This window comes from Triticum aestivum, chromosome 7B (genome assembly GCF_018294505.1).
Source record: "Triticum aestivum cultivar Chinese Spring chromosome 7B, IWGSC CS RefSeq v2.1, whole genome shotgun sequence".
Classification (NCBI taxonomy): Eukaryota; Viridiplantae; Streptophyta; class Magnoliopsida; order Poales; family Poaceae; genus Triticum; species Triticum aestivum.
The window spans coordinates 371,788,101-371,812,566 of record NC_057813.1 but is presented as its reverse complement, the minus strand read 5'-3'; positions in this window follow the sequence as shown (position 1 = coordinate 371,812,566).

The window sequence follows — 24,466 nt, the reverse complement described above, 5'->3', positions numbered from 1 at the left end:
GATGAGGCGCAAGGTATGTTTTTGGGGCAGTCAGTATATGCAAGTACTATAATAGCAGCATGACGCTGAGAATTGTATACTAAGATATGCATAACTGCAGATAGTGCCACCGTAGTTGATACCCTTCGAGCTGAGCTTGCCCAGGCCAAGGAGCAAGCCAGGATGAGTAATGCCGCTGCCGAAAAGGCAGCTACTGAATTAAAGGCCGAACAGGCTGCTCGGCGCCAGTGCGAGGAGAGAATATCTACCATGGCGCTTGAGCTAAAAGATGCCACGAGCCAATGCGAATTCCTCGAGAAAGATAACAAAACCAGAGCGGCCGATCTTAACAAGGCCTTACAAGAGGCGAGGGAAGCGCGGTCCGAGTCTAGAGCGGCTCGGGAGGAGATCCGACAAGCTGGGGAGATCGCGGCTGGTAAGCCCTTCTTGATACAAACTAAATTCAGCGATCCAAAGTATGCCCCGCTTAATCAAATGTGCAGTTCTCCAGATGCATTTTTGGACTTGCTGAAGAGTGCCTTTGATGCGACGCAGTTTTTCCAAGCGCAAGAAGGACATGCGACGGAAAAGCTTTTCTGGTCGCAATTCAGTATGCCAAAGTGTCCGCTGTTGCTGAATGAACAGATGGCCCAGTGGGCCGAGCTCCACAAGATATCCGGATCTGCCATGAAGGACGTCGTGGTCCGGCTATGGCCGACTAAGCCAATTCCGAATAGTTATTTTGGTTTGGTGCAGCGACTTGTTGATGTGGTGCCTCGTATCAATGTTGTTAAGCGGTCCACGCGCATAGAAGATGCACGGATGGTCCTTGCCCGCGTCAAGATGTACTAGGCGAAGATGAAGGCCACCGATATTGCAGCGAAAAGTCCAACCAAGGGTGAGGACCATCACACGCCGGAGCATTATTTTGAGGATGTCCTAGAGGGTGCCTGCTTGATAGAGGGTCAGTGCTTGAAAGATATTATGTTCGAGTGAAGTGGACCGAAATTGTAAAAACAATATTATGATATATTTAAGGCTATGTATTTTATACTTTTGCCTAATAAGTTTTTGGTGCCTCTTGTGCAGCCGTTTTTTGTGTAATCTGGAAGTTTGCCAGTCGTCAGCTTCTGCCCCCTCGCATATAACGCGGGGGTGTTCGGAAAAGCACTTGATCACTCTTGACCCAACGTCTTGGTCCATTAAGGAGGTGCCAATGCGGCGAACCAGGCAATCAGACTATAGGGCTTTAACACTTTCACTTAGCCATCTGAGTTTGGGGGTGGGTCTACGATATAGCCCCTGGTATGTACGCACTTACCCGAGTATGGTGCATTTACATACGTGACCACAAGAACGGTCCTACATGTAATACAGAAGGAATCGCAAAGATTCCGGTGAGTCATCGAGTGGTTGACCATCTCTTGCCGCATCATGACAGTCAGTTTTCGGCTTTCTCTACTGGGGTGCTCATCCGGATGAACCAGGACACAATCGCAATAGTTCTCCCTTTACTACCCTGGCTGGTAGAGCGGATGATACGTCTCCGTCGTATCTATAATTTTTGATTGTTCCATGCCAATATTATTCAACTTTCATATACTTTTGGCAACTTTTTATACTATTTTTGGGACTAACATATTGATCCAGTGCCCAGTGCCAGTTCCTGTCTGTTGCATGTTTTTTGTTTCGTAGAAACCCAATATCAAACGAGTCCAAACGGGATAAAAATGGATGGAGATTTTGTTTGGAATATTTATGATTTTTGGGAAGTAAAATCAACGCGAAGCAGTGTCCGGGGTGGCCACGAGACAGGGGGGCGCGCCCTCCCCCCGGGCACGGCATGGGCTCTCGTGGGCCAGCCGTAAGGCGGTTGACGCTCTTCTTTTGGCGCAAGAAAGCTAATTTTATGGGAAAGATCTGGGAGAAAGATTCACCCCAATCGGAGTTACGGATCTCCGGATATTTAAGAAACGGTGAAGGGGTAGAATCTGAGAACGCAGAAACAGAGAGACAGATCCAATCTCGGAGAGGCTCTCGCCCCTCCCACGCCATGGGAGATAAGGACCAGAGGGGATACCCTTCTCCCATCTAGGGAGGAGGTTAAGGAAGAATAAGAAGAAGAAGAAGAAGAAGGGGGGCACTCTCCCCCTTGCTTCCGGTGGCGCCGGAACGCTGCCGGGGGCCATCATCATCACCACGATATTCACCAACAACTTCACCGCCTTCATCACCAACTATTCCTCCCTCTATGCAGCGGTGTAACCTCTCTCTTACCCGCTGTAGTCTCTACTTAAACATGGTGCTCAACGCTATATATTATTTCCCAATGATGTATGGCTATCTTATGATGTTTGAGTAGATCTGTTTTGTCCTATGGGTTAATTGATGATCGTGATTGGTTTGAGTTGCATATTTTATTATTGGTGCTGTCCTATGGTGCCCTCTGTGTCGCGCAAGCGTGAGGGATTCCCACTGTAGAGTGTTGCAATGTGTTCATGATTCGCTTATAGTGGGTTGCGTGAGTGACTGAAACACAAACCCGAGTAAGGGGATTGTTGCGTATGGGATAAAAGGGGACTTGATACTTCAATGCTATGGTTGGGTTTTACCTTAATGAATCTTTAGTAGTTGCAGACGCTTGCTAGAGTTCCAATCATAAGTGCATATGATCCAAGTAGAGAAAGTATGTTAGCTTATGCCTCTCCCTCAAATAGAATTGCAACAGTGATTACGGTCTAGTTATCGATTGCCTTGGACAAATAACTTTCTCATAACAAAAAGCTCTCTACTAATACTTACTTTAGTTGTGTCTTTATATAAACAGCTCCTACTTTTTACTTACGTGCTCTTTATTGTCTTGCAAACCTAGCCTATCACACCTACAAAGTATTTCTAGTTTCATACTTGTTCTAGGTAAAGCGAATGTCAAGCATGCGTAGAGTTGTATCGGTGGTCGATAGAACTTGAGGGAATATTTATTCTACCTTTAGCTCCTCGTTGGGTTCGACACTCTTACTTATCAAAAAATGTTGCGATCCCGTATACTTGCGGGTTATCAAGACCTTTTTCTGGCACTGTTGCCGGGGAGTCATAGCGTGGGGTGAATATTCTCGTGTGTGCTTGTTTGCTTTATCACTAAGTAATTTTTATTTGTTGTTCTCAGTTGTTTTCTATCTTTAGCTATGGGTAGGAAACGCAAAATACCAAAAAAATTAGTTGTACCTACTGCTCCAATGGTTGAAGAACCACTCAAAATCTATCACACTACTGAAGCTTTTTACTTGGATCATCTTAGATCCCTATGTGCTCGTGCTGAAACCCCAACTAGCTTAGTTGAGGGCAAATCTTTAGATGAGCATGCTTGTTATGTGCAACACCGTATATCTGAAAAAGGGAAACTATTATGGGACCAAATTCAACGTTTGCAATGCTATGCTTGGAATTTATGTGAAATTTATGATGTTACTTGTCGTTCTGAAAACCCTAAGAAACACCTTCCCTACCAATGTGAGTTCATTGATAATGGAATCATATCTTCGTATGCTAAGGGTGTTTATAATTACTATGATGTTCAACAAATTGAAGAATTTGTTGCTTTTAAGGGTGCTTTTGAAATTGCTTCTTTGATTGAAAAGTATGATGCTACTCTTTACAAATCTGAAAGTTTTGCCATACTTGAATATTGTTATGATAATTATGCTTCTAATGCCAATGTTAAACCATATATTGAGAAATTCTCTGTTGTCCAAGAAGAGACTAATATTTTGCAGGAAGCTATGGAAGAAGAAATTGATGAAACTGTGAGCTCATTGGATGAAAAAGATGATGAGGAGAGCGAAGAACAAAAGGAGGAAGAGCGGATTAGCTACCCGTGCCCACCTTCTAATGAGAGTAACCCTCCAACTCATACATTATTTAATTCCCCTTCGTGCTTATCGAAGGATGATTGCTATGATGATTGCTATGATCCCTTGAATTTGTTTGAAATATCCCTTTTTGATGATGCTTGTTATGCTTGTGGCCAAGATGCCAATATGAATTATGCTTATGGAGATGAACTTGCTATAGTTCCTTATGTTAAACATGAAATTGTTGCTATTGCACCCACGCATGATAGTCCTATTATCTTTTTGAATTCTCCTACCTACACTATATCGGAGAAGTTTGTGCTTATTAAGGATTATATTGATGGGTTGTCTTTTACCATTGCACATGATGATTTTGATGAATGTAATATGCATGTGCTTGCTGCTCCTACTTGCAATTATTATGAGAGAGGAACTACATCTTCACCTCTCTATGTTTCCCAAACGATGAAATTGCAAGAAACTGCTTATACTATGCATTGGCCTTTACTTGGTGTGCATGAATTGTTCTTTATGACATGCTGATGCATAGGAAGAGAGTTAGACTTCGTTGTTGCATGATATATATTACTTTGTGCTCACTACTAAATTGCAAATCATTGTTAATTAAAATTGGCTTTGATATACCTTGGGATCCGGGTGGATCCATTACTTGAGCACTAAATGCCTAGCTTAATGGCTTTAAAGAAAGCGCTGCCAGGGAGACAACCCGGAAGTTTTAGAGAGTCATTTATTTCCGTTGAGTGCTTTCATATAATTTAAAAACAAAAAAATAAAGAGGGGAACCTAAAAACTTTTCAAAAAGGAAAGTGAAAGTGAGAAAGACAAGCATTGTTGAAGTGGGAGCTAGCCTTGAACTTTGTTCATGCTCATGGAAACTTTGTGAATCTTGATTACAGAAACTTTTCATCAAAAATAATTATCCCTTGTATAATTCCATTGTATTATAAAAATAATGTGCCAAGGTTTGCCTTTATAATGTTTACAATGCTTGTTGGTTTGTACGGTGCAGGACAGAAACTTTGTTTGTAGTGCGCGACGTCAATTGGTTTTGATTCCTTTTGCACTGTCTTTATATACAACTTGTTTATTTTTCCTAATTTTGGTATAATTTTTGGGGTACCAGAAGTATGGTGGATGTTCAGATTGCTACAGACTGTTCTGTTTTTGACAGATTCTGTTTTTGATGCATAGTTTGCTTGTTTTGATGAATTTATCAATTTATATTAGTGGATTAAGCCATGGAAAAGTTATATTACAGTAGACACAATGCAAAAACAAAATATGAATTGGTTTGCAATAGTACTTAGAGTGGTGATTTGATTTATTATACTAACGGATCTTACCGAGTTTTCTGTTGAAGTTTTGTGTGGATGAAGTGTCTAAACGAGGAGGTCTCGATATGAGGAAAAGGAAGAGAGGCAAGAGCTCAAGCTTGGGGATGCCCGAGGCACCCCAAGTAAATATTCAAGCAGACTCAAGTGTCTAAGCTTGGGGATGCCCCGGAAGGCATCCCCTCTTTCTTCAACAAGTATCGGTATGTTTTCGTATTCGTTTCGTTTATGCATTATGTGCAAGTCTTGGAGCGTCTTTTGCATTTAGTTTTCATTTTTCTTTTATGCACCATGCTGGTATGAGATAGTCATTGGTTGATTTATAGAATGCTCATTGCACTTCACTTAAATCTTTTGAGTATGGCTTTATAGAATGCTTCATGTGCTTCACTTATATCATTTGAAGTTTGGATTGCCTGTTTCTCTTCACATAGAAAACTGCCATTTGTAGAATGCTCTTTTGCTTCACTTATACTTGTTAGAGCGTGGGCATATCTTTTGTAGAAAGAATTAAACTCTCTTGCTTCACTTATATCTATTTAGAGAGATGACAGGAATTGGTCATTCACATGGTTAGTCATAAAATCCTACATAAACTTGTAGATCGCTGAATATGATATGTTTGATTCCTTGCAATAGTTTTGCGATATAAAGATGGTGATATTAGAGTCATGCTAGTGGGTGGTTGTGGATTGTAGAGACACTTGTGTTGAGGTTTGTGATTCTCGTAGCATGTACGTATGGTGAACCGCTTTGTGATGAAGTTGGAGCACAATTTTATTTATTGATTGTCTTCCTTATGAGTGGCGGTCGGGGATGAGCGATGGTCTTTTCTTTTCCTACCAATCTATCCCCCTAGGAGCATGTGCGTAGTACTTTGTTTTCAATAGCTTGTAGATTTTTGCAATAAGTATATGAGTTCTTTATGACTAATGTTGAGTCCATGGATTATACACACTCTCACCCTTCCATCATTGCTAGACTCTTCGGTAACGTGCATTGCCCTTTCTCACCTCGAGAGTTTGTGCAAACTTCACCGGTGCATCCAAACCCCGTGATATGATACGCTCTATCACACATAAACCTCCTTATATCTTTCTCAAAACAGCCACCATACCTACCTATCATGGCATTTCCATAGCCATTCTGAGATATATTGCCATGAAACTTCCATCATCATCATATACATGACTTGAGCATTCATTGTCATATTGCTCTGCATGATCGTAAGATAGCTAGCATGATGTTTTCATGGCTTGTCCGTTTTTTTTATGTCATTGCTATGCTAGATCATTGCACATCCCGGTACACCGCCGGAAGCATTCATATAGAGTCATATCTTTGTTCTAGATATTGAGTTGTAAGTAAATAAAAGTGTGATGATCATCATTATTAGAGCATTACCCCAGTGAGGAAGGATGATGGAGACTATGATTCCCCCACAAGTCGGGATGAGACTCCGGACTTTATAAAAAATAAAAGAGGCCAAAGAAGCCCAAATAAAAAAAGAGGCTAAAGAAGCCCACCAAAAAGAAAAAAATAAGAAAGAAAGAAATTTAAAAAAATGAAAAATAAAAGAAAAAAAATGAGAGAAAAAGAGATAAGGGGCAATGTTACTATCCTTTTACCACACTTGTGCTTCAAAGTAGCACCATGTTCTTCATAGAGAGAGCCTCCTATGCTTTCACTTTCATATACTAGTGGGAATTTTCATTATAGAACTTGGCTTATATATTCCGATGCTGGGCTTCCTCAAATGCCCGAGGTTTTCATGAGCAAGAAAGTTGGATGCACACCCACTTAGTTTCAGTTTGAGCTTTCATACACTTATAGCTTTAGTGGATCCGTTGCATGGCAATCCCTACTCACTCACATTGATATCTTTTGATGGGCATCTCCATAGCCCGTTGATACGCCTAGTCGATGTGAGACTTTCTCCTTTTTTGTCTTCTCCACATAAACCCCACCATCATATTCTATTCCACCTATAGTGCTACATCCATGGCTCACGCTCATGTATTGCGTGAAAGTTGAAAAGGTTTGAGATTACTAAAGTATGAAACAATTGCTTGGCTTATCATCGGGGTTGTGCATGATTAAATACTTTGTGTGATGAAGATAGAGCAACAGCCAGACTATATGATTTTGTAGGGATAACTTTCTTTGGCCATGTTGTTTTGAAAAGACATGATTGCTTTATTGGTACGCTCGAAGTATTATTGTTTTTATGTCAAATGATAGACTATTGCTTTGAATCACTCGTGTCTTAATATTCATGCCATGAATAGACATATGATCAAGATTATGCAAGGTAGCATTCCACATCAAAAATTATCTTTTTTTTATCATTTACCTACTCGAGGACGAGCAGGAATTAAGCTTGGGGATGCTGATACGTCTCCGTCATATCTATAATTTTTGATTGTTCCATGCCAATATTATTCAACTTTCATATACTTTTGGCAACTTTTTATACTATTTTTGGGACTAACATATTGATCCAGTGCCCAGTGCCAGTTCCTGTCTGTTGCATGTTTTTTGTTTTGCAGAAACCCAATATCAAACGGAGTCCAAACGGGATAAAAACGGACAGAGATTTTTTTTGGAATATTTATGATTTTTGGGAAGTAAAATCAACGCGAAACAGTGTCCGGGGTGGCCACGAGACAGGGGGGCGCGCCCTCCCCCCTGGGCGCGGCCTGGGCTCTCGTGGGCCAGCCGTAAGGCGGTTGACGCTCTTCTTTTGGCGCAAGAAAGCTAATTTTATGAGAAAGATCTGGGCGAAAGATTCACCCCAATCAGAGTTACGGATCTCAGGATATTTAAGAAACGGTGAAGGGGTAGAATCTAAGAACGTAGAAACAGAGAGATAGATCCAATCTCGGAGGGGCTCTCGCTCCTCCCAGCCATGGGACCAAGGACTAGAGGGGAAACCCTTCTCCCATCTAGGGAGGAGGTCAAGGAATAAGAAGAAGAAGAAGGGGGGCTCTCTCCCCCTTGCTTCCGGTGGCGCCGGAACGCTGCCGGGGGCCATCATCATCACCGCGATATTCACCAACAACTTCACCGCCTTCATCACCAACTCTTCCTCCCTCTATGCAGCAGTGTAACCTCTCTCTTACCCGCTGTAATCTCTACATAAACATGGTGCTCAACTCTATATATTATTTCCCAATGATGTATGGCTATCTTATGATGTTTGAGTAGATCCGTTTTGTCCTATGGGTTAATTGATGATCGTGATTGGTTTGAGTTGCATGTTTTATTATTGGTGCTGTCCTATGGTGCCCTCCGTGTCGCGCAAGCATGAGGGATTCCCACTGTAGGGTGTTGCAATGCGTTCATGATTCGCTTATAGTGGGTTGCATGAGTGACTGAAACACAAACCCGAGTAAGGGGATTGTTGCGTATGGGATAAAAGGGGACTTGATACTTTAATGTTGTGGTTGGGTTTTACCTTCATGAATCTTTAGTAGTTGCAGACGCTTGCTAGAGTTCCAATCATAAGTGCATATGATCCAAGTAGAGAAAGTATGTTAGCTTATGCCTCTCCCTCAAATAGAATTGCAACAGTGATTACCGGTCTAGTTATCGATTGCCTTGGACAAATAACTTTCTCATAACAAAAAGCTCTCTACTAATACTTACTTTAGTTGTGTCTTTATCTAAAAAGACCCTACTTTTTACTTACGTGCTCTTTATTGTCTTGCAAACCTAGCCTATCACACCTACAAAGTATTTCTAGTTTCATACTTGTTCTAGGTAAAGCGAATGTCAAGCGTGCGTAGAGTTGTATCGGTGGTCGATAGAACTTGAGGGAATATTTATTCTACCTTTAGCTCCTCGTCGGGTTCGACACTCTTACTTATCGAAAACTGTTGCGATCCCGTATACTTGCGGGATATCAAGAGCGGAACATAAGGTAGTAAGCACAGGAGCCGGGCAACCCAACTATTGACCCAAGACATGATTCAGAGTTGATGCATATAAGGCTAAACTCATGACACCGAAGTATGCTATAAAGCTGTTCAGACTTGCCGGTAACTCATATGTTGCCATATTGAGCCCCTGGCAACATATGCCGAGGTGCATGCGTGAAGTAACCACGAAAGCGACATCCAGTTCTTTGAGGAAAGCGAATACTGAATACGTACTACCAAGGCTATTTGGCGTGTCGGGGGTCGAGAGCTGAGAAAAAGGGAACTTTATAGGATTGAAATAAAGAGTGCGGTCTACAAAAACATTTGGACCTCTTGTCGCACGTTTGCGCTACCTTGCCTTGGTTAAAGGACTTCTCAGCAAATATGGTCACCTATGGTAAAAGATAAAAAATGGTTACAAAAAGAAAAAAAGAATATGAGAGTGCGGATAGTGTTATAGGACTGTCCGCATTGTGCCTCCGTCGGTGACCAGGGTATTTTAAGTGTATAATTATGTGCGTGGGACAAACTCCGCGACTTATATGGGGCAGATGGCGGAGGCCGAACTGCTAATTCAGCTCTGAGATTGATTGGTCATGTCTAATGAAGACCGGCGGCTTGATGGCCGACGAAATGTGCAGCTTGATAAGGCCGCTTGATACTTTGGCCACAGTAGCCATAGTATGCTCCTATGTATAGAGGGAGCATTCTGATTTTCTGTTTATCGTGATGATGCCGCGTGGACCAGGCATCTTAAGTTGGAGATAGGTGTAATGTGGGACCGCATTAAAACGAGCAAAAGTGGTACGTGCGAGTTGTGCATGGCAGCTACTGCGGAGCGGGACAATATCGAAGGTCAAGGCTTCGCTTCAAAAGTTGTTCGGCGAGCCAAAAATGACTTCCAATGTAATCGAGCCCGTGCAGTGAGCTTCTACGCCGGATATTGTTCCCTTGGAGGTAGTTGTGGTGGGCCTGATTCTTGAGGGATCAATGCCCATTTTGCGGACAATGTCTTGTTAAAGTAGGTTAAGACTATTGCCGCCGTCCATAAGGACTTCCGTGAGATGGAGCCCATCGTTAATTGGATCAAGGATGAGAGCTGCCGGACCTTCGTGAAGGATACTGGCCGGGTCGTCCTTGCGACCAAAAGTGATCGGGCGGGCTGCCCATTGGTTTAATTTTGGGGTGGCTGGCTCTATGGCGTCGGCGTCCCGTAGCGCGCGCTTGCAGACCCCTGTAGGGACGTGCATCGCGTATATCATGTTCACTGTTTTTACTTCGGAGGGAATTGCTTCTGACCCCCGGTGTTCGGCTCGCGAGTCTCTTCGTCATCATTGTCACTGGGCGGCCCCTTTGCCTTGTGTTCGGCATTAAGCTTGCTGACTTGTTTGAAAACCCAACAGCTCCTGTTGGTGTGATTGGCTGGTTTAATGGGAGTGCCATGAATCTGGCAGGGCCAATCCAGTATCTTGTCTAAATTGAATGGTCTGTCTCTGTTGGCCTTGAATGGTTTTTTCCGTTGACCGGGTTTGGAACCACTGAATCCGGCGTTGACCGCAGTATCTTGCGTTCCTGCATTGTTATTGTGACGCTTGTGTTTATTGTGTCATGGCTTGCCGTTGCCATCTCGAACTTCGGAAGTGCCCGGATCATTGGTGTTGTTGCTTCTACGAGCGAGCCAGCTATCTTCTTCCGCGCAAAAACGGGTCATCAGAGTGGTAAGGGCAGCCATGGATCTTAGTTTTTCTTGACCAGGGTGGCGGGTGAGCCACTCATCTCGGACGCTATGTTTAAAGGCCACGAGGGCTTCGGCGTCCGAACAATCGACAATTTGGTTATTTCTGATTAAGAACATAGTCCAGAGCTTCCTGGCAGACTCCCCGAGCCGTTGGATGATGTGACTTAGGTTATCGGCATCCGGAGGCCGAATATATGTACCTTGGGAGTTATTGCGGAAGGCGTCTTCCAAGTCTTCCCAGCTGCCGACGGAGTTCTCAGGGAGGTTGTTCACCCAGTGTTGTGTTGGCCCCTTTAGTTTTAATGGGAGGTATTTGATGGCGTGGAGGTCATCGCCGCGGGCCAAGTGGATATGGAGGAGGAAATCTTCAATCCATACCGCGGGGTCTGTTGTTCCATTGTATGATTCGATATTCATGGGTTTAAACCGTTTCGGGAATTCGTGTTCCATTACTTCATCAGTGAAGCAAAGGGGGTGTGTGGCGCCTCTATATCGCGACGTAGCTTGGATGGAGTTTGTTTGCGGTTTTAGGCCCGGACGTGATTATGTTTGTCGCGTCTGGACGGATGGCCATCATCGTGCATCGGGGCGCACCCCCGCGATCCATAGATCAATCTAGTCTGGCCTGCTCTATTTTCCAGGTCATGCCACGGGTCATATGTGTATCCCCGAGCTATTGTGTCTTTATTTTTACGCCGAGGTAGTGCGGGCTGGTGTTCGGCTCGAGTTGCCGCTTCGTCCCGGACACATGGTGGTCGGTCAGCCGCATTATGCGCTGGTAGGACGGGCTCCAGCGCCTCGTCATCGAATTGGGGTAACAATTTGCGCTTCAGGTAACTTTTGGTTGGGCGCTTGAGGCCGTACCCTTCGGCTGCTAGGACATTAGTCCACCTATCGTTGAGCAGATCTTGATCAGCTTGAAGTTGTTGCTGCTTCTTTTTCAGGCTCCTTGAAGTGGCTATTAGCTGATGCTTGAAGCGCTCCTGCTTGAGAGGTTCCTCAGGCACGATAAAATCCTCGTTGCCGAGGCTCACCTCATCCTCGGAGAGCGGAAGGTAGTTACTGTCCTCTGAGTCTTTGTTCATGGCCTGTTCATCAGGGCTAACTTGCCCATCTTCCTGTTAGTCCTGTACTGAGGTTGGCTCAATGGGGTCTTCATTGTCTTCGGCATTGTCCAGAGTACTATTTTCCCCTATGCTAGTATTGTTGTTTTTTCCATGATGTGGTTTAGAGTGGCACCGCTGACGCCGGCGCTTTGTCCGTATCTCAGGAGTATTATCCTCGACTGGATCTTTTTCATTGTCGCCGTTATTCTCTTTAGGTGCATCCACCATGTACAGATCATATGAAGAGGTGGCCATCCCGTGTCCGGTAAACGGCGGGTTTTTGGTCTCCTCTTCTGCGGCATCATCATCCATACCGTCAATGTCTTCAGAGTCGTAATCGAGCATGTCTGTTAAGTTCTCAACATTGGCTATAAAGTGGGTGCTGGGTGGGATGTAAAATCCCATGCTCTCAGCCCCTAGTCCAGGCTGAGCATAGTTCGGACGTTGCTCCTCTGTAATGATGAGGGATCGCATCAAGTCCAGGGCCTCGCTTAAAGGCGAGGTTTGGCCCGAGAGAAGGGAATTCATTGGGTGCAGTGAGAAGGAGACTCCTTGGACGAGCTTGCACAGTGTTGGCTCCGAAGATTTGGAGCCAGTGTCCAGAGGAGGGTTCGGCTTCATGATGGTTGCCAGCAACACTACTTCCTCCGGCTCTCACACGACAGGCCTAAAAGCCGCAGATGGCCCGGCGAGCTTAGGGAGCTTGTCTTCGAACCTAGCGATGCGCTCCGGATCTGAGGCCAGAGCGGGGGTTGGGGGCGCGAATCCTTGGAAGATCAAGTCTCCTTGGATATCAACGACATAGTCCAGATTCCCAAAACTAATCTGGTGACCTGGGGCACAGTTGTCGATCTGCTCTAGACGGCCAAGTGAGTTGGCCCGCAGTGTGAAGCCGCCGAACACAAAGATCTGGCCGGGGAGGAAAACCTCCCTCAGGGCCACATTGTTGAAGATGATTGATGGAGCCATCAAACCTTTTGGTGACGACGCAGCGGAACTCTCAATGAAAGCACCAATGTCGGTGTCAAAACCGGTGGGTCTCGGGTAGGGGGTCCCGAACTGTGCGTCTAAGGTTGATGGTAACAGGAGGCGGGGGACACAATGTTACCCAAGTTCGGGCCCTCTCTATGGAGGTAATACCCTACTTCCTGCTTGGTTGATCTTGATGAATATGAGTATTACAAGAGTTGATCTACCATGAGATCGTAATGGCTAAAACCCTAAAAGTCTAGCCTGAATGATTATGATCCTTCCCTACGAACTAAACCCTCCGGTTTATATAGACACCGAAGGGAACTAGGGTTGTACAAAGTCGGTTACAGAGAAAGGAATCTTCATATCCAGTCGCCAAGCGTGCCTTTCACGCCAAGGAGAGTCCCATCCGGACACGGGAGAGAGTCTTCGGTCTTGTATCTTCACAGCCCATCAGTCCGGCCCATGTCAATAGTCCGGACGCCCGAGGACCCCTCAATCCAGGACTCCCTCACCCGTGTAAAGAGGTACGAGACCTCGGACAAGTACTTCGCCTAAAAGGATGGAGGAGAATAGCTCAGCTAGTGAGCATGTGCTCAAAATGTCTGGGTACTACAATCGCTTGAATCAAGTGGGAGTTAATCTTTCAGATAAGATAGTGATTGACAGAGTTCTCTGGTCACCATCACCAAGTTACTAGAACTTCATGATGAACTATAATATGCAAGGGATGACAAAAGCAATTCCCAAGGTCTTCGTGATGCTGAAATCAACAAAGATAGAAATCAAGAAAAAGCATCAATTGTTGATGATTAAACAAGATCATTAGTTTCAAGAAAAGGGCAAATGGAAAGAAAGGGAACTTCAAGAAGAATGGCAAGCAAGTTATCACTCACGTGAAGAAGCCCAAAGCTGGACCTAAGCCTGAAACTAAGTGCTTCTACTACAAAGGAAATGGTCACTGGAAGCAGAGTTACCCCAAATATTTGGTGGATAAGAAGGATGGCAAAGTGAACAAAGGTATATTTGATATACATGTTATTGATGTTACCTTACTAGTGCTCGTAGTAACCCCTGGGTATTTGATACTTGTTCAGTTGCTAAGATTAATAACTCGAAACAGGAGTTGCAGAATAAATAGAGACTAGTTGAGGGCGAAGTGACGATGTATGTTGGAAGTGGTTCCAAGATTGATATGATCATCATCGCACATCCCTATACTTTCGGGATTAGAGTTGAACCTAAATAAATGTTATTTGGTGTTTGTGTCAAAGCATGAATATGATTAGATCGTGTTTATTGCAATACGGTTATTCATTTAAGACAGAGAATAACTGTTATTCTATTTACATGAATAAAACCTTCTATGGTCATACACCCAATGTTGATGGTTTACTAAATCTTGGTCGTAGTGATACACATATTCATAATATTGATGCCAAAAGATGCAAAGTTGATAATGATAGTGCAACATACTTATGGCACTGCCGTTTAGGTCATATTGGTATAAATCACATGAAGAAACTCCATGCTGATGGGCTTTTGGAATCACTTGATTATGAATCATTTGATACTTGCGAACCGTGACTTATGGGCAAGATGACTAAAACTTTGTTCCCCAGAACAATATACCGAGCTAATCACTTATTGGAAATAATACATACCGATGTATGCGGTCCGATGAGTGTTGAGGCTCGTGGCAGGTATCATTATTTCTGACCTTCATAGATGATTTGAGCAGATATGGGTATATCTACTTAATGAAACACACGTCTGAAACATTTGAAAAGTTCAAAGAATTAAAGAGTGAAGTGGAGAATCATTGTAACAAAAAAATAAAGTTTCTACGATCTGATTGTGGAGGTGAATATTTGAGTTACGAGTTTGGCCTTCATTTAAAACAATGTGGAATAGTTTCATAGCTCACGCCACCTTGAACACCACAGTGTAATGGTGTGTCCGAACATCGTAACCGCACTTTATTAGATATGGTGCGATCTATGATGTCTCTTACCGATTTACCACTATCGTTTTGGGGTTATGCATTAGAGACAGTTGCCTTCACATTAAAAAAGGCACCGTCAAATTCCGTTGAGACAACACCGTGTGAATTGTGGTTTGGCAACAAACCTAAGCTATCATTTCTTAAAGTTTGAGGTTGCGATGCTTATGTGAAAAAGATTCAACCTGATAAGCTCGAACCCAAATTGGAGAAGTGTGTCTTCATAGGATACCCAAAGGAAATTGTTGGGTACATCTTCTACCACAGATCTGAGGCAAGATATTCATTGCTAAGAATGGATCCTTTCTAGAGAAGGAGTTTCTCTTCAAAGAAGTGAGTGGGAGGAAGTAGAACTTGATGAGGTAATTGTACCTTCTCCTGAATTGGAAAGTAGTTCATCATAGAAATCACTTCTAGTGATTCCTACACCAATTAGTGAGAAAGCTAATGATGATGATCATGAAACATCAGATAAAGTTACTACCAAACCTCATAGGTCAACCAGAGTACGGTCCACACCAGAGTGGTACGGTAATCCTATTCTGGAAGTCATGCTACTAGACCATGATGAACCTACGAACTATGAGGAAGCGATGATGAGCCCAGATTCCGTGAAATGGCTTGAGGCCATGAAATCTGAGATGGGATCCATGTATGGGAATAAAGTATGGACTTTGGTGGACTTGCCCGATGATCGGTAATCTATAGAAAATAAATGGATCTTCAAGAGGAAGACGGACGCTAATGGTAGTGTTACTATCTACAAAGCTTGACTAGTCGCAAAAGGGTTTTTGACAAGTTCAAGATGTTGACTACAATGAGATTTTCTCAATCGTAGCAATGCTTAAGTCCTTTCAAATCATGTTAGCAATTGCCATATTTTATGAAATCTCGCAAATGGATGTCAAAATTGCATTCCTTAAATGGATATCTCTGAGGAGAGTTGTATATGATGCAACCAGAAGGTTTTGTCAATCCTAAAGGTGCTAATAAAGTGTGCGAGCTCCAGCGATCCATCTGTGGACTGGTGCAAGCATCTCAGATTGGAATATACGCTTTGATGAGTTGATCAAAGCATATAGTTTCATACAGACTTGCGGTGAAGCCTGTATTTACAAGAAAGTGAGTGGGAGCACTACATTCTTTCTGATAAGTATATGTGAATGACATATTGTTGATCAGAAACAATGTAGAATTTTCTGGAAAGCATAAAGGAGAGTCTGAAAGGAGATTTTCAAAGAAAGACCTCGGTGAAGCTGCTTACATATTGGGCATCAAGATCTATAGAAATATATCAAGATGCTTGATAAGATTTTTCAATGGGTACATACCTTGACAAGATTTTGAAAGAGTTCAAAATGGATCAGTCAAATGAGTTATTGCCTATATTACAAGGTGTAAAGTTGAGTAAGACTCAAAGCCCGACCACAGCAGAAGATAGAAAGAGAATGAAAGTCATTCCCTATGCCTCAGTCATAGGTTCTATAAAATATGCCATGTTATGTACCAGACAAGTTGTGTGCCTTACTATGAGTTTGGCAAGGGGGTACGATAGTGATCCAGGAGTGGATCACTATATAGCAGTCAAAGCTATCCTTAGTTACCTAAGAGGACTAAGGAAGTATGTCTCGGTTATGGAGGTGATAAAGAGTTCTTCGTAAAGAGTTACGTCGATGTAAGCTTTACACCGATCCAGATGACTCTAAGTCTCCATATGGATACATATTGAAAGTGGGAGCAATTAGCTAGAGTAGCCCCATGCAGAGCATTGTAGACATAGAAAATTTGCAAAATACATACGGCTCTGAATTTAGCAGACCCGTTGACTAAACTTCTCTCACAAGCAAAACATGATCACACCTTAGTACTCTTTGGGTGTTAATCACATAGTGATGTGAACTAGATTATTAACTCTAGTAAACCCTTTGGTTGTTGGTCACATGGTGATGTGAACTATAGGTGTTAATCACATACAGATGTGAACTATTGGTGTTAAATCACATGGCGATGTGAACTAGATTATTGACTCTAGTGCAAGTGGGAGACTGAAGAAAATATGCCCTAAGAGGCAATAATAAAGTTGTTATTTATATTTCCTTATACCATGATAAATGTTTATTATTCATGCTAGAATTGTATTAACCCGAAACTTAGTACATGTGTGAATACATAGACAAAACAAAGTATCCCTAGTATGCCTCTACTTGCCTAGCTCGTTAATCAAAGATGGTTATGTTTCCTGACCATAGACATGTGTTGTCATTTCATAAACTGGATCACATCATTAGAGAATGATGTGATGGACAAGACCCATCCATTAGCTTAGCATAATGATTGATAAGTTTTATTGCTATTGCTTTCTTCATGACTTATACATGTTCCTATGACTACGAGATTATGCAACTCCCGAATACAGGAGGAACACCTTGTGTGCTATAAAATGTCACAACGTAAATGTGTGATTATAATAATTCTCTACAGGTGTCTCCGAAGGAGTTAGTTGGGTTGGCATATATCGAGAATAGGATTTGTCACTCCGTGTATCGGAGAGGTATCGCTGGGCCATCTCGGTAATGCTCATCACTCTAAGCCTTGCAAGCAATGGAACTAATGAGTTAGTTGCGGGATGAAGCATTACAGAACGAGTAAAGAGACTTGCCGGTAACAAGATTGAACTAGGTATGATGATACCAATGATCGAATCTCGGGCAAGTAACATACCGATGACAAAGGGAACAACGTATGTTGTTGTGCAGTTTGACCGATAAAGATCTTCGTACAATATGTAGAAGCCAATATGAGCATCTAGATTACGCTATGGGTTATTGACCGGAGATGTGTCTCGGTCATGTCTACATAGTTCTCAAACCCGTAGGGTCCGCACGCTTAACGCTCAATGACGATTTGTATTATGAGTTATGTGTTTTGATGACCGAAGTTTGTTCGGAGTCCCGGATGAGATCACGGACATGATGAGGAGTCTCGAAATGGTTGAGAGGTAAAGATTGATATATTGGAAGGTGGTATTCGGACACTAGAAGGGTTCCGGAGTGTATCGGGTACAAACCGGAGTGCCGGAAGGGTTACCAGGACCCCTCGATGGAAGATATGGGCCATATGGGCCATCGGAGGGAGGCTAACCAGCCCACAAGGGGCTGGTGCACCCCCCACAAGGGAGGAGGCCGAATTGGACTAGGGAAAGGGGGCGCCTCCCCCTTTCCTTCTCCTACTCCCTCTCCTTCCCCCTTTCCACCTCCGTATGAAGGAAAAAAAGAGGGGGGCGTATCCTACAAGGAGTGGAGTCCTAGTAGGACTACCCCCTCCCTTGGCACGCCCCTGGTGGCGGCCTCCTCCTCAGTCCTTTATCTACGGGGTCAGGGGGGCACCCCAAAGACACAACATTGTCTTAGCCGTGTGCGGTGCCCCCCTCCATCATTTACTCCTCCGATAATATCATCGTAGTGCTTAGGCGAAGCCCTGCGTAGATCACATCATCAACACCGTCACCATGCTGTCGTGCTGACAAAACTCTCCCTCGACCCTCTGCTGGATCAAGAGTTTGAGGGACGTCATCGAGCTGAACGTGTGCTGAACTCGGAGGTGTCGTACGGACGGTACTTGGATTGGTTGGATCCTGAAGACGTTCGACTACATCAATCACGTTAACTAACGCTTCCGCTTTCGATCTACGAGGGTATGTGGACACACTCTCCCCCTCTCGTTGCTATGCATCTCCTAGATAGATCTTGCGTGATTGTAGGATTTTTTTTGAAATTGCATGCTACGTTCCCCAACAGGAGGCTGAATTGGGGAGGACCCCTAGTAGGATTCGGCCTACTTGGGGAGCCTCCTTAGCTGCCTCTCCTCCCCTCCAACCTATATATATGTGGGGAGGGGGCGCCTACAATAGATAACATCAACTGTTAGCCATGTGCGGCGCCCCCCTCCATAGTTTACACCCCCGGTCATATTATCGTTGTGCTTAGGCGAAGCCCTGCGTGAATCACTTCACCATCACCGTCACAACACCGTCGTGATGACGGAACTCATCTACTTCCTCGACACCTTTCTGGATCAAGAGGGTGAGGAACATCATCGAGCTGAACATGTGTAGAACTTGGAGGGGCTGTGCGTTCGGTACTTGATCGGTCGGAGCTAGAAGAAGTTTGACTACATCAACCGCGTTGTCAAACGCTTCCGCTTTTGGTCTATGAGGGTAGGTAGACACTCTCTCCCCCTCTCCTTGCTATGCATCTCCTAGATAGATCTTGCATGAGCGTAGGAATTCTTTTGAAATTGCATGCTACGTTTCCCAATAGTGGTATCAGAGCCAGGTTTATGCATAGATGATATGCACGAGTAGAACACAAGGAGTTGTGGGCGGTGATCATTGTACTGCTTACCACCAATGTCTTTATTTTGATTCGGCAGTATTGTTGGATGAAGCTGCCCAGACCAACCTTACATGACCATGTTCATGAGACTCGTTCCACCGATAGACATGCAACTAGTTTTGCATAAAGGTGGCTGGTGAGTGTATGTTTCTCCTACTTTAGTTGAATCAAATTTGACTGCCGTTGGTCCTTGTTGAAGGTTAAAACAGCAAACTTGATAAATCACTGTTGTGGTTTTTGTGCTGTAAATAAGAATGGTTCTTGCTAGAAGCCCGTAGCAGTCATGTAAAACTTGCAACAACAAATAGAGGACGTCTAACGTGTTTTTGCAGGGCATGCTTTTGATGTGATATGGTTAAGACATGATGTGATATACATTATTGTATGACATGATCACATTTTGCAAAAGTTATCGGCAACCGGCAGGAGCCTTATGGTTGTCTCCTCTTTATTGTATGAAATGCAAACGCCATGTAATTGCTTTACTTTATCACTAAGCGGTAGCGATAGTTGTAGAAGCAATAGTTGGAGAGATGACCACGACGCAATGATGGAGATCAAGGTGTCGAGCCGGTGATAATGGAGTTCATGACGATGCTTTGGAGATGGAGATCAAAAGCACAAGATGATGCTGGCCATATCATGTCACATATTTTGATTGCATGTGATGTTTATCTTTATGCATCTTATTTTGCTTAGTACAACGGTAGCATTATAAGATGATCCCTTAACTAAATTTCAAGGTATATGTGTTCTCACTGAGTATGCACCGTTGAGACAGTTCGTCGTGCTGAGACACCACGTGATAATCGGGTGTGACAGCTCTACGTTCACATACAACGGGTGCAAGACAGTTTTGCACATGCGGAATACTTGGGTTAAACTTGACGAGCCTAGCATGTACATACATGGCCTTAGAACACTGGAGATCAAAAGGTCAAATGTGAATCATATAGTAGATATGATCAACATAAAGATGTTCACCATTGATGACTACTCCATCTCACGTGATGATCGGACATGGTTTATTTGATTTGGATCACGTATCATTTAGATGACTTGAGGGATGTCTATCTAAGTGGGAGTTCTTAAGTAATTTGATAAATTGAACTTAATTTATCATGAACTTAGTCCTGGTAGTATTTGCATATCTATGTTGTATATCAATGGCCCGTGCTACCGTTCCCTTGAATATTAATGCGTTCCTAGAGAAAGCTAAGTTGAAAGATGATGGTAGCAACTACACGGACTGGGTCATTGCTGCATAGAAGAATTATGTCCTTGATGCACCGCTAGGTGAAAGGCCTGCTACAAGAGCAGATGCTGATGTTTTGAATGTCTGGAAAGCTTGATCTGATGACTACTCGATAGTTTAGTATGCCATGCTTTACGTCTTAGAATCGGGACTTCAAAGAGGTTTTGAATGTCATGGAGCATATGAGATGTTCCAAGAGTTGAAGTTAATATTTCAAGCAAATGCCCGAGTTGAGATATTTGAAGTCTCCAACAAGTTCTATAGCTGCAAGATGGAGGAGAACAATTCTGTCAGTGAACACATACTCAGAATGTCTGGATATCATAATCACTTGACTCAGCTGGGAGTTAATCTTCCAGATGATAGTATTATCGACATAGTTCTCCAGTCACTGCCACCAAGCTACAAAGGCTTCGTGATGAACTATAATATGCAAGGGATGGAGAAAACAACTCCCGAGCTCTTCGCTATGCTCAAAGCTGCAGAGGTAGAAATCAAGAATGAGCATCAAGTGTTGATGGTTAACAAGACCATTAGTTTCAAGAAAAGGGGCAAGGGAAAGAAGGGGAACTTCAAGAAGAATGGCAAGCAAGTTGCCACTCCCGGGAAGAAGCCCAAAGTTGTACCCAAGCCTAAAATTGAGTGCCTCTACTACAAAGGGACTGGTCACTAGAAGCGGAACTGCCCCAAGTATTTGGCGGATAAGAAGGATGGCAAAGTGAACAAAGGTGTATTTGGTATATATGTTATTGATGTGTACCTTACTAATGCTCATAGTAGTGCCTAGGTATTTGACACCGGTTCGGTTGCTCATATTTTTAACTCAAAACAGGGACTACGGATTAAACGAAGATTGGCTAAGGACGAGGCGACATGCGCGTCGGGAATGGTTCCAAAGATGACGTGATCGCCGTCGGCACACTACCTCTACACCTACCTTCGGAGTTAGTTTTGGACCTGAATAATTGTTATTTGGTGCCAGTGTTGAGCATGAACATTATATCTGGATCTTGTTTAGTGTGAGACAGTTATTCATTTAAATCAGAGAATAATGGTTGTTCTATTTGTATGAGTAATATCTTTTATGGTCATGCACCCTTGAAGAGTGGTCTATTTTTGTTGAATCTCGATTGTAGTCATACACATATTCATAATATTGATGCCAAAAGATGCAAAGTTGATAATGATAGTGCAACATATTTATGGCACTACTGTTTAGGTCATATTGGTGTAAAGCGCATGAAGAAACTCCATGCAGATGGACTTTTGGAATCACTTAATTATGAATCACTTGATACTTGCGAACCATGCCTTATGGGCAAGATGACTAAAACTCCGTTCTCCGGAACAATGGAGTGAGCCAATGACTTATTGGAAATAATACATACCGATGTATGTGGTTCGATGAGTGTTGAGGCTCGCAGCGGGTATTGTTATTTCTGACCTTCATAGATGATTTGATCAGATATGAGTATATCTACTTAATGAAACACAAGTTTGAAACATTTGAAAAGTTCAAAGAATTTCAAAGTGAAGTGGAGAATCATCGTAACAAGAAAATGAAGTTTCTATGATCTGATCGCGGAGGTGAATATTTGAGTTACGAGTTTGGCCTTCATTTAAAACAATGTGGAATAGTTTCACAACTCACGCCACCTGGAACACCACAGCGTAATGGTGTGTCCGAACATCGTACCGTACTTTATTAGATATGGTGCGATATATTATGTCTCTTACTGATTTACCACTATCGTTTTGGGGTTATGCATTAGAGACAACTGCATTCACGTTAAATAGGGCACCGTCTAAATCTGTTGAGACGACACCGTATGAACTGTGGTTTGGCAATAAACCTAAGTTGTCGTTTCTTAAAGTTTGGGGTTGCTACACTTATGTCAAAAGGCTTCCGCCTGATAAGCTCGAACCCAAATTGGAGAAGTGTGTCTTCATAGGATACCCTAAGGAAACAATTGGGTACACCTTCTACCATAGATCCGAAGGTAAGATCCTTGTTGCCAAGAATGGAACCTTTCTAGAGAAGGAGTTTCTATCGAAAGAAGTGAGTGGGAGAAAAGTAGAACTTGATGAGGTAATTGTACCTTCTTTCGATTTGGAAAGTAGCTCATCAGAGAAATCCGTTCCCGTGATGCCTACACCAACTAGAGAGGAAGCTAATGATGATGATCATGAAACTTCAGATCAAGTTACTACTGAACCTCGTAGGTCAACTAGAGCATGATCCGCACCAGAGTGGTACGGTAATCCTATTCTGGAAGTCATGTTACTAGACCATGACGAACCTATGAACTATGAAGAAGCTATGATGAGCCCAGATTCCGATAAATGGCTTGAGGCCATGCCGAGATAGGATCCATGTATGAGGACAAAGTGTGGACTTTGGTAGATTTACCTAATGATCGGCAACCCATAGAGAATAAATGGATCTTCAAGAAGAAGACCAACGCTCATGGTAATGTTACTGTCTATAAAGCTCTACTTGTCACAAAAGGTTTTCGACAAGTTCAAGAAGCTGACTACGATGAGACTTTCTCACCCATAGCGATGCTTAAGTCTGTCTGAATCATGTTAGCAATTGCCGCATTTTATGATTATGAAATCTGGCAAATGGACATCAAAACTGCATTCCTTAATGGATTTCTTAAAGAAGAGTTGTATATGATCCAACCAGAAGGTTTTCTTGATCCTAAAGGTGCTAACAAAGTGTGCAAGCTCCAGCGATCCATCTATGGACTGGTGCAAGCATCTCGGAGATGGGATATACGCTTTGATGAGGTGATTGAAGCATATGGTTTTATACAGACTTTTGGAGAAGCCTCTATTTACAAGAAAGTGAGCGGGTGCTTTGTAGCATTTCTAATATTATATGTGGATGACATATTGTTGATTGGAAATGATGTAAAATTTCTGGATAGCATAAAAGGATACTTGAATAAAAGTTTTTCAATGAAAGACCTCGGTGAAGCTGCTTATATATTGGGCATCAAGATCTATAGAGATAGATCAAGACGCTTAATAGGAATTTCACAAAGCACATACCTTGATAAAGTTTTGAAGAAGTTCAAAATGGACCAGTCAAAGAAATGGTTCTTGCCTGTGTTACAAGGTGTGAAATTGAGTCAGACTAAATGCCCGACCACTGCAGAAGATAGAGAGAAAATGAAAGTCATTCCCTGTACCTCAGCCATAGGTTCTATAATGTATGCTATGTTGTATACCAGACCTGATGTGTGCCTTGCCATAAGTCTGGCAGGGAGGTACCAAAGTAATCCAGGAGTGGATCACTGGATAGTGATCAAGAATATCCTGAAGTACCTGAAGAGGACCAGGGATAGGCTTTTCGTTTATGAAGGTGACAAAGAGCTCGTCGTAAATGGTTACGTCAATGCTAGTTTTGACACTGGTCCGGATGACTCTAAGTCACAAACCGGATACGTATTTATATTGAATGGCGGAGTTGTCAGTTGGTGCAGTTCCAAGCATAGCGTCGTGGCAAGATCTACGTGTGAAGCAGAGTACATAGCTGCTTCGGAACCAGCAAATGAAGGAGTCTAGATGAAGGACTTCATATCCGATCTAGGTGTAATAGCTAGTGCATCAGGTCCAATGAAAATCTTTTGTGACAATACTGGAGCAATTGCCTTAGCAAAGGAATCCAGATTTCACAAAAAGACCAAACACATCAAGAGACGCTTCAACTCCATCCGTGATCTGGTCAAGGAGGGAGACATAGAGATTTGCAAGATATATACGGATCTAAATATAGCAGACCCGTTGACTAAGCCTCTTCCACGAGAAAAACATGATCAACACCAAGACTCCATGGGTGTTAGAATCATTACAATGTAATATAGATTATTGACTCTAGTGCAAGTGGGA